We start from the raw sequence: 9,404 nt of genomic DNA on the forward strand, positions 1-9,404 counted from the left end.
AGGGGGCCCGTAGATTGCCCCCACATGCAATGAGGTGACCAGCATTTAATGATGGTGCAGTGGTGGCCGCCTGATATGATGGTGCAAGTGGTGGCCGCTTGACATGATGGTGCAGTGTGCCACCGAAATAAACAACCCGTCACTAGGACAACCGTCTTATGAGTCGTATGGATAATTACTGGGCTAGTTCACTCTTTGGTTATACAGGATGAGACATATACCTCTGCCTGCCTCATATGTGCAACTTTATATATTCACACTCTGAATATTAGTATAAGTATAGACTCTTGACCATCAAACCAAAGGGAGAAAAAAAAGATTGTTTAGACAACCTTGGTGTCTTCTACTTCTCAAGTCTCTCCTTCAAGCTTAAACTATTTCTTATGACTTAGCTCTCACCGCACTTTATTCATAGAAGATAATTTCTTTTACCAACAACAACTATGCCAAATTAAGTTAACGAACAAATTGAACCAACACCTAAATAGCACTTGATTAAAAATTTAAAAGAAAAGTTGCAGTGCCGAGGTATGCAACGCTTATGTCACTTAGTTGTCGCCTCTGAAAACATTCTTTTCAGTAAGCCATGCATGGAGACATTGGAAACCTTGAAATGTAAGGAACATAACGAAAATGAGCACGACGTACAAGTAGGCTGTCATTTTGACGTGCAACATGACCATTCCGTTAGCACTTCCATTCAAGCCAAATCAGAAATCGAATCTTTTGCTTTTGTGCAAATAGATAATAGAAAAAGAAATGGAGAGGCCACCTACGTTTTTGTTGGGTACGGTTATTTGGACCTTGACTTGTCATAGATTCCGGTCTTAGGGCATACAACAATGGTGCTAGTATTTCTTAGCCTCTATATAAGCATCGAGACCACTTAAGAAACACTTAATAAACAACCTAAACAAATTAAATTGTCGCTATGTAACCATACAGTTTTTTTCAAGTTGTTTTTTTTTAAGAAGTGCCTACGTGGATCTCTAACACGGCCTGTCGGCCAAGAGACGAGACATCCATTCTCTCCTATATGTAGAATTTTTGCTGATGTGGCAATGCTAACATATGGCCAACTACAAAATTTTCAATTGTTGCTAACAATTATTTTCGAGTGGCCAACATTTTTAGCATTCTTTAGTTTTTCTTGAGCTGGTGGCCGATAATTTTTCTAGTATAATTGTATCTTCCCAACAGTTTTGACAAAACACCAACTATATAATTACCAACAAATTCATTGCCCAAAAACAGTATGTAGTTAATTAACAACAAATACAAACCGTTGGCTATTTGTGTATGACCGAGAATGACGACTAGACGGGGGGAGGGGGTGAATAGGCGTATTACCAAATTCTTTTGAATTAGATGGCTTTCTCATTTGGTTCACCCAACGCACCTCAAAATTTTCAGCGAAAGTAAAATCAAGAGAGAAATAAGTTTTAATCAAGAACACAAAGTAAACCATGGTTGTACGTAAACCCTAGGTTCCAATGAAGCTCAATCAATGAGTCATTGCCATACAAAGGTTTCAACTTGTGGAAAGAATCCTTTGAGACAAGGATAAGATCACCGGTAGAAGAATTTCTCCAAATTGATGATCTAGAGGCAAGGGAATTCAAAACCCACTTATATATATTTGTATGTAAATTTTATGTCTCTAGCAATAAGAAGAACAACTTCACATGTAAGAAAAATTTCAGCCCAAAAACTAAATGAAAATCCCATCTAAAAATGAAAACTCACAACGAAGCAACAGACTCACAATAAATCAACTATTTCCCATATTGCACTTGCTTGACTTAGAAGGTAAGCCTCCATGCATACCTTCTAATACGAAAAATCGAGGCCACCAAATGGTAGAATCTTCTCACTTCTCTCTACTATCGCCTACGGATCACAAAGCCGATTAAAGTTAACAGGTGATCGAATCGGCTCTGATACTAATTGTAGGATAGAGAATGACGACTAGAGAGGGGTTGAATAGATGTCTTACTAAATTCTTTCAAATTGGATAGCCTTCTCATTCGGTTCATCCAATGCACCTCAAAAGCTTAGGTAGAAGTAAAATCTGGAGAAAAACAAGTTGTAATCAAGAAAGTAAAGTAAATCATGGTTGTATGTAAACCCTAGGTCCCAATGAACTTCTATCCATGAGTCATTGCCATAAAAAGGTTACAACTTGAGGAAAGAATCCTTTGAGACAAGAACAAGATCACCGGTAGAAGAACTTCTCTGAGTTGATGATCTACAGGCAGGGGAATTCAAGACCCATTTGTATACAATAGTATGTAAATTTTATGCATCTAGCAACAAGAACAACAACTTCACAAAAGAAGAAAAATTTCAGCCCAAAAACCAAAACGAAAATCTCATCCAAAAGGGAAAAACTCACAACGAAGCAAAGGAGTCAATAGAGGGAAACTAGAATAAGATGACCACATGCAAGGAAGACAAAATAAACTTCATTTTTTCAAGTGGTCAGCCCTATTTTAGGAATATTACAAAGAATTTTCCTCTGAAGAAGCTCTCACCTAATACAAGGGCTAAGCTCTCCTCTCTCCCTCTCCAAAAACTCAACCACACAACTCTCTAGGCTCAACCTCCTTCAACAGCCCTACCCCTCTATTTATAGATCTTGAGAGCTTCCTTGGATGCCAAGTTTTCTTGTTCCCAAAATACCCATCTCTTGTAGTACACTCCTACCTAGCACCGAGGGCATTTTGGTTCATTTTTCGCTCCGTTCATCGAACGGCTGTGGTTTCTTCATAGCTTAGCTTCGCCTCGACGCTAGCTTCACGATGATACCTTGTGCACTCCATCCACCCATGGTTATAAGGCCAAACTGTGAAACCGCATTGCACGTTTCTCAAAGCATGACTCGCTGCCTCTCGCTCTGGCCCTAAGCTAGCATCCTGATGTCACACGTGTACTCTATCTTGTGATCTTGACTACTGATAAGTCTCTCCAACTCCTGATTCCTCAGGCCATCTTGTCACTTGCACTAGTATCCCCTTCGCTTGATTTTGTCACCATGTTGTCTTTACCCATCTTTTCATGCTTTGCTTGATCTCCACGTGTATAACTAGGATCACCCTTAACTCCACCCGGCTTCCTCGATCGTCCAGCACCAAGCTCCCCGCTTAGTCCCGATCTCCCTGTCGTCGGCCGCCAAATTGCATCCATCACCAACACATCATGAGATGAGCAAACATGAATCTCCAACAACATATAACTTAACCTGCAGTTAGTCCAAATCGAAATCCTTAGTTCAAAACATATTTTAGAAAAATCGTGAACGTAGGATGGTCCAGCGCACATTCCTTCTAAGCGCCGAACCATCCGACATGTGCAACTCTGCAAAGCCCTCAGTATGGAATCCTCTCTGCAAGAAATAGTCCATCATGCATTCATGCCCATCATCGGACCATCTCGCGTGTTCAAATCTTCCAAAACTAGTTTGCAACCTCTCTGCAAGAAATGCTCTAGCGTTCACTTCACCCCAACGCCAGACCATTCGGCGTATTCAACTTGCAGAACCCCAAACCATCCGACGTGTACATTTTTCCTGGAATCAGAGACAAACATGCCAACTTGATATTCTCTACAACTTTGGTTAGTCATGATCATAATAGTAGTACATATAAATGCTTTTGCAACTCCCATAAATCAACAAACCAAATTCACAACCTTGTCAATCACTCATCACAAATGAACCAAGACACGTTTCAACTTGGTTTATCAATCTCTCCTTTGATGAGTGCACTGACAATCCTTAAAGCTCAAATATTTTGGTTTGAAGAAATCCAACAAGAGAATCTCATTCAAGTGACAAAAACTCATGAAAGAACATAAATGTCACTTCGCATTAGAATGTGGAGCTCACAAGCGCACAAAGGCTAAAAAGATACAGTGTCACAAGAACATAAAGCTAGAAAAGCTAAAAGAAAGAATTATTGGCACATTTAAGTTCACATAGCTGAATCATATAAAAAGTGACCACCACATAAGCATCCACTCGATCCAAGGCAATACAAACATTAAGAGCTAGCTAACTTCAATCTCAAACCAGGCAAACAAGCATTCATGATAGTAGGCTTTGCAAACAGTCACATATGAAACCAAGACTTTGTTAGATCAAGAGATTAAAAAGGTTTGAACAATTAGGCACATTTCATTGTAATTCACCTTATTCTCAAGTTGACTTTAGCAACCATAGGTTTACTTCTTTGGCGAACCATATGAAGTATCAAGACAACCTTATTGGGTTACATTTTAGCACAAGAAACTTGACTTCTCAATATTATTCAAATTTGCACAAATTATCAAGTTTTCACATGATCAAGTCAAGTAGTGTCTTTGCGACACAAGGAACACATATTCCCCCAAGTTTCTATCATGAGCTAAACATTTAATAAAGGCAAAAAACATAGTGCAATGTTCTCCAATCCACTATCTTCAACCAAGAAGCTTAGAGCAAGATATTCATCAAACTAGCCTTAACACAAGCATTGACTAAGCTAAAGAAATTATGAACATGATTATCAAGAATGTAGCATTTCATAATCTATAAGATTCATAAAATCGACAAATTTCATCTTTAGAAAAGCTAGCTTGCTTGAAATATTTCATGTCAAAGCATCAAGAAGAGCATACAACTACTCAACTTAGTCCAAATTCAAGTCTAGCAACAGAAAATACTAAAGACATACAAGTCAAAGCTCAACTAATATGATTATCTTACAAGATGATATGCAATGCAATGCAAATTCAATATAAGTAAGATAGAGTGTGTACAACTCAAACTGAGACAAATCTTGTTGCATCTAGAGGCTTAGTGACAATATCGACAAGCTGGTGTTAGGTATCAATGTATCTCAAGTCAATGTCTCCCTTCTTATTGTGGTCTGTCAAGAAGTAGAATCTCACATCTATGTGTTTGGTTCTAGAGTGTTGGATTGAGTTATTGGCTAAGCTGATGGCACTGATGTTGTCACACAAAAGTGGCACACTCTTGAAATCTAACCTAAAATTCCTCAAGGTAGCAACCATCCACAAAATCTGAGAATAACAGCTAGTGATAGCAACATATTCAGCTTCAGTAGTTGACTACACAACACTAGATTGTTTGCGAGAAAACCAACACACAAGAGAAGTATCCGAGAAATGACAAGTACCAGAGGTACTCTTCCTATCAATTCTACAACTAGTAAAATCTACATCCAAAAAACCTCCAATAGAAAGCGAGAGGATGCAGAGAACCAAAGACCATACTCAATGGTGTGCTTGAGGTACCTGAGTATGCGCTTCACCGCTTGGCGGCGAGACGTTCTTGGTGAAGCTTGGAAGTGGGCACACAAGCAGACAACAAAGTGGATGTCGGGTCTTGTCACCGTCAGGTATAGGAGGGAACCAATCATGCTCATGTACTCCTACTGGTCTACCTCGTCACCATCTTCATCTGGATCAAGCACAATCGAGGTAGCCATTGGTGTTGCCAGGGTCTTTGCATTACTCATGTCAAACTTCTTCAGCAAATCCTTGGTGTACTTCATCTGATGGATGAATGGACCTTACTTGTATTGCTTGATTTGCTATCCAAGGAAGAAGTTAACCTCGCCTGTCATCGACATCTCAAATTCCCTACTCATAGTTTCTAAAAACTTAGCCACAAGTGCATGAGAAGAGCCACCAAAAATAATATCATAAATGTATATCTGAACAAGTAGAAAATCATTGCCATGCCTAAAAGTAAACAAAGTTTTATCCATTGACCTCATCACATACTCATGCTCTACCAAGAAAGACTTAAACCTACCATACCAAGCCCTATGAGCCTGCTTAAGCCCATAGAAATCTTTTTGATGCTTGCATACTCTATGTGGGTATTTGGGGTGCTCGAAACCTGGTGGTTGCTTAACATAGACATTTTCCTTTATGAAACCATTTAGAAAGCACTCTTGAAGTCCATTTGATACAGCTTAAAACTTTGGGATGCTGCAAATGCAAGGAGGATCCTAATAGCTTCTAGCCTAGCTACCGGTGCAAAGGTCTCTCTAAAGTCTATCCTCTCTAAAGTCTAGCTTTGTTTCTAACAACTGACCCATCCTCCCCTGTTTGTTCTTAAAGACTCATTTGGTGCCTATAGTATCAATGTTAGGAGTGGCTCTACAAGGACCCAAACTTGGTTTCCCTCAAAGTTTTCTAGTTCTTCTTGCATGCCATTGACCCAATTTGAATCAGAAAGAAGGTGTCCAATATTATGGGGTTCAGAAGAGGCAACAAATGTAGATTCTATGAAATTAGCATTGTGAACAGATTTAGACCTCGTTACTCTTTCATTGAGGTCACCGATCATCATTTGTGGAGGGTAATGCCACTGTATGTGTTGAAGGGCTTCACGCTGCGAGATGATCTCCCCGTAAATAGCTGCTGGTGCAAGCTCAAAAGCAGCTAAAGTAGAAGTAGATGATGCAAGACCCTCTGCCAGTGTAGAAGTAGCAGGAGTCAGCTCTGAAGCACGTGTGATGGCAGGAAGTAGTAGATCATCCTCATCATCAACGAGAGCTGGAAGGTCACCATCTACAAAGAAACTTTCACCAATCTCTTTGTCACATGCATACTCAAAAGCAGAACTTGCACATGGGGTTGATTCATCAAAAGTCACATCACAGGATTCTATGATGGTGTTAGTGTCAAGATTATAAACCCTATAAGAATGACCATGAAGGGAATACCCCAAGAAAATTCCATCGAAAGAGTGTGACTTGAACTTGTCTAGATTGCCACACTTTAAGATGAAGTATCGATAGCAAAAAACTCTCAAATGTGAAACCTTCGGCTTCCTCCCAAAGCGCAACTCATAAGAAAAAAAAGTTCAAAATCAAGCGCAAGAAACACCGATTGGAGATATAGCCGTGCTAATAGCCTCTGCCTAAAACTTTGTAGGAGTCCTATGCTCATCGAGCATCGTCCTAGTTAGCTCCACCAAAGTGCGATTCTTTCTCTTAACCACGTCATTCTGCTAAGGAATGCATGGGGCAAAAAATTGATGCTCAATGCTAGGTTCGAGACATAAAGCATCAAAGAGATAGTTCTTGAACTTGGTGTCATTATCACTGTAAATTGCTTTCAATGCACCATGGGGTTCCTTAAATAATCTCAAAGTCAAGCTCTAAAAGTGTGAGAACACTTTATCCTTTCTCACAAGAAAGAAGACTCAAGAGTAGAGAGAAATCATCAACAATAATAAGTACATACCACTTCCCACCCAGAGAAATCATCATCAACAATAACAAGAGTACGAACCAGAAGGACCAACATTGTCCCGATGGAGAAGTTCTTCCGGTCATTTAGTCATCACCAGATTAACTAGTAGATGAGATGCGGCAACCATCTTGCCAAGATGACAAGGAACACAAATAAGGTTCTTCTCAAACTTGAGCTTAGGCAATCCTCAAATCAAACCTAGGGCACCCAAAGGAGAAAGCAAATCAAAATTCAAGTGCCCTAGTCTCGTCTACCACATCCAAAGCTCCGATGAGGGTTGAGCAATTAAGTATCAAGAAGAACCAATAAACTCAGAAAAATTAGCTCCCAAAACTCTCCCAACTCTGGAAATCCAACAAATCAAAGTGTCCGAAGAATCAAGAACTTGAAAAGTATCGCGTTTGAAACTGTTGGGAGAACGCTCCAACCATGAGATATTTAGTTGATGTACTGTAGCATTACTATAGAGACCATAATATCTTAAATAGGCCCCATAGGGGCAGATAGACAAGACACACCCCGAGGGGACCCCCCGAGTACTCTCTGTAACCAGTTCATAAAAACCATATGAGAAGACACGGGACGTAGGGCTGTTATCCTAAGGGAGGCCTGAACCTGGATAACCCCGCGTGTTCTTTGGACCACCAGAGGTCTTTTCACATGACGCAGAAACCCCTTCTCTCGCTTTCTCCAATCAGCTCACTGTCCCTAAGCTTGAGCTTCCTCGTTAGAAAAGGCTCTCATCGTACTCTGTTGGGGGAAAGACAAGATTTGCTCCAACAACGCGCCGTCCATGAGGATGCAAATACAAAAAGCAATGAGAGGAAAGAGGATGAGAAGACATCAAGAGAGAAAAACATGTCTTCGGTTCTGTAGGCCGAGATGACACCTTCGAACACAGCTCCATGTGGAGCATGACCGGAGGCTGCCGGAGCCACCCTCCACCCTTTGGCAGTCATTAGCACTTGCAAACAGCGGCTGTGGCATGCTATGAGCCACTCCCGAGGCCATCCGGAGGCAAAACACGTACGAGTGTGGCTTCCCATGCCCATCCAGCCTCAGGGCAAGGCTACCCATGTGAGAACTAAGGCAAAGGTAAAATTTATGCAAACCTCCTCACACATGGTAAGTGCATGCACTCATTTATTATGTAGTAGCTGATAATACCTTTATTTATCACTAGTGTCAGTTGGTGGTCAGAGGGACCTGCAAGTGCACTAGCTAGTACTCCTACTAGTATTTTCATCATTGCATGATCATCTATGGGCATGCGTCCACTGCATCTAGTCGCTATCAACTTGGATGCATTGGAATGTTGTGTTTATTAGCACCCAAGATCTGTGCTCAAGCTAGGAAATATCTCTTAGGATAGAGCCTACCATGGTCCTCGTCCTAGAATGATCAGCACATTTTTTGGTCACAAGGCGTGCGTCACAACCTGCTGCACCCACATGCACTCTGTGTGTGCTCCTGACACACGTAATGTTAGCGGAAAGGCATGGCGCCACAATGCTTGACTGATTGTCCTTGCATTCAGATTATGTCCCATGGATATTTATTCTCATGGTGGAAATAAGATTAGTTTATTTACTTGCATGCTCTTACACCTCTTGTCAGTGGTAGTAGTGAGTATTTAATTCTTTTAGTCATGGGTAGCTCGCTAGGCTCGACCATGCCATAGAGGTTAAAGTATCTTGGTGGTTACCTGCTAGCCACTCCTTGTTTAAGAGGCAATACCTTTAAGTCGGTCCAAACTCCAAAGCATGGGTCAGAAAGGTCCGCCGCATTTTACGGCAGTATGCACATTGTGGGTAGTGGACATGTTTTACCGCGCTAGCATTATATGCTTCGGCAGTAACATACACATACGCATCAGGCCTTTCACCATGACACTTGCATGAGTTTTACCGTTTGTAGCCAAGTATTGCATGTCTGGTAAGTCATCGTGGCCATAATTCCTTGCTGTTGTTACTGTAACACATGCACAGTGTGGGCCTTAAAAATAGCGTCTTGTACATGCCTTTTCCACTGGACAACATGGGCTTCTTATCCTCCCACCTAGGACTTTGTGAACTGCAACATGTCGTGTTTCCTTTACTTCTGGCCGGCAGACTTATCTCTACGGAGGTGCTGGT

The 9,404-nt window shown here is 41.0% G+C and overlaps 1 long non-coding RNA gene across 1 annotated transcript; it reads right to left on the reverse strand.

The window, feature by feature from the left end:
* Nucleotides 1-1,697: 1,697 nt before the first annotated feature.
* LOC133897117 (uncharacterized) lies at nucleotides 1,698-2,592 on the reverse strand. The gene is made up of 3 exons (XR_009905856.1): nucleotides 2,535-2,592; nucleotides 1,997-2,071; nucleotides 1,698-1,890 (listed from the first exon to the last, which is right to left on the reverse strand). It is a non-coding gene; the product is annotated as an uncharacterized LOC133897117 (long non-coding RNA).
* Nucleotides 2,593-9,404: the final 6,812 nt, after the last annotated feature.

Source organism: Phragmites australis, chromosome 17 (genome assembly GCF_958298935.1).
Source record: "Phragmites australis chromosome 17, lpPhrAust1.1, whole genome shotgun sequence".
NCBI classification, from domain to species: Eukaryota; Viridiplantae; Streptophyta; class Magnoliopsida; order Poales; family Poaceae; genus Phragmites; species Phragmites australis.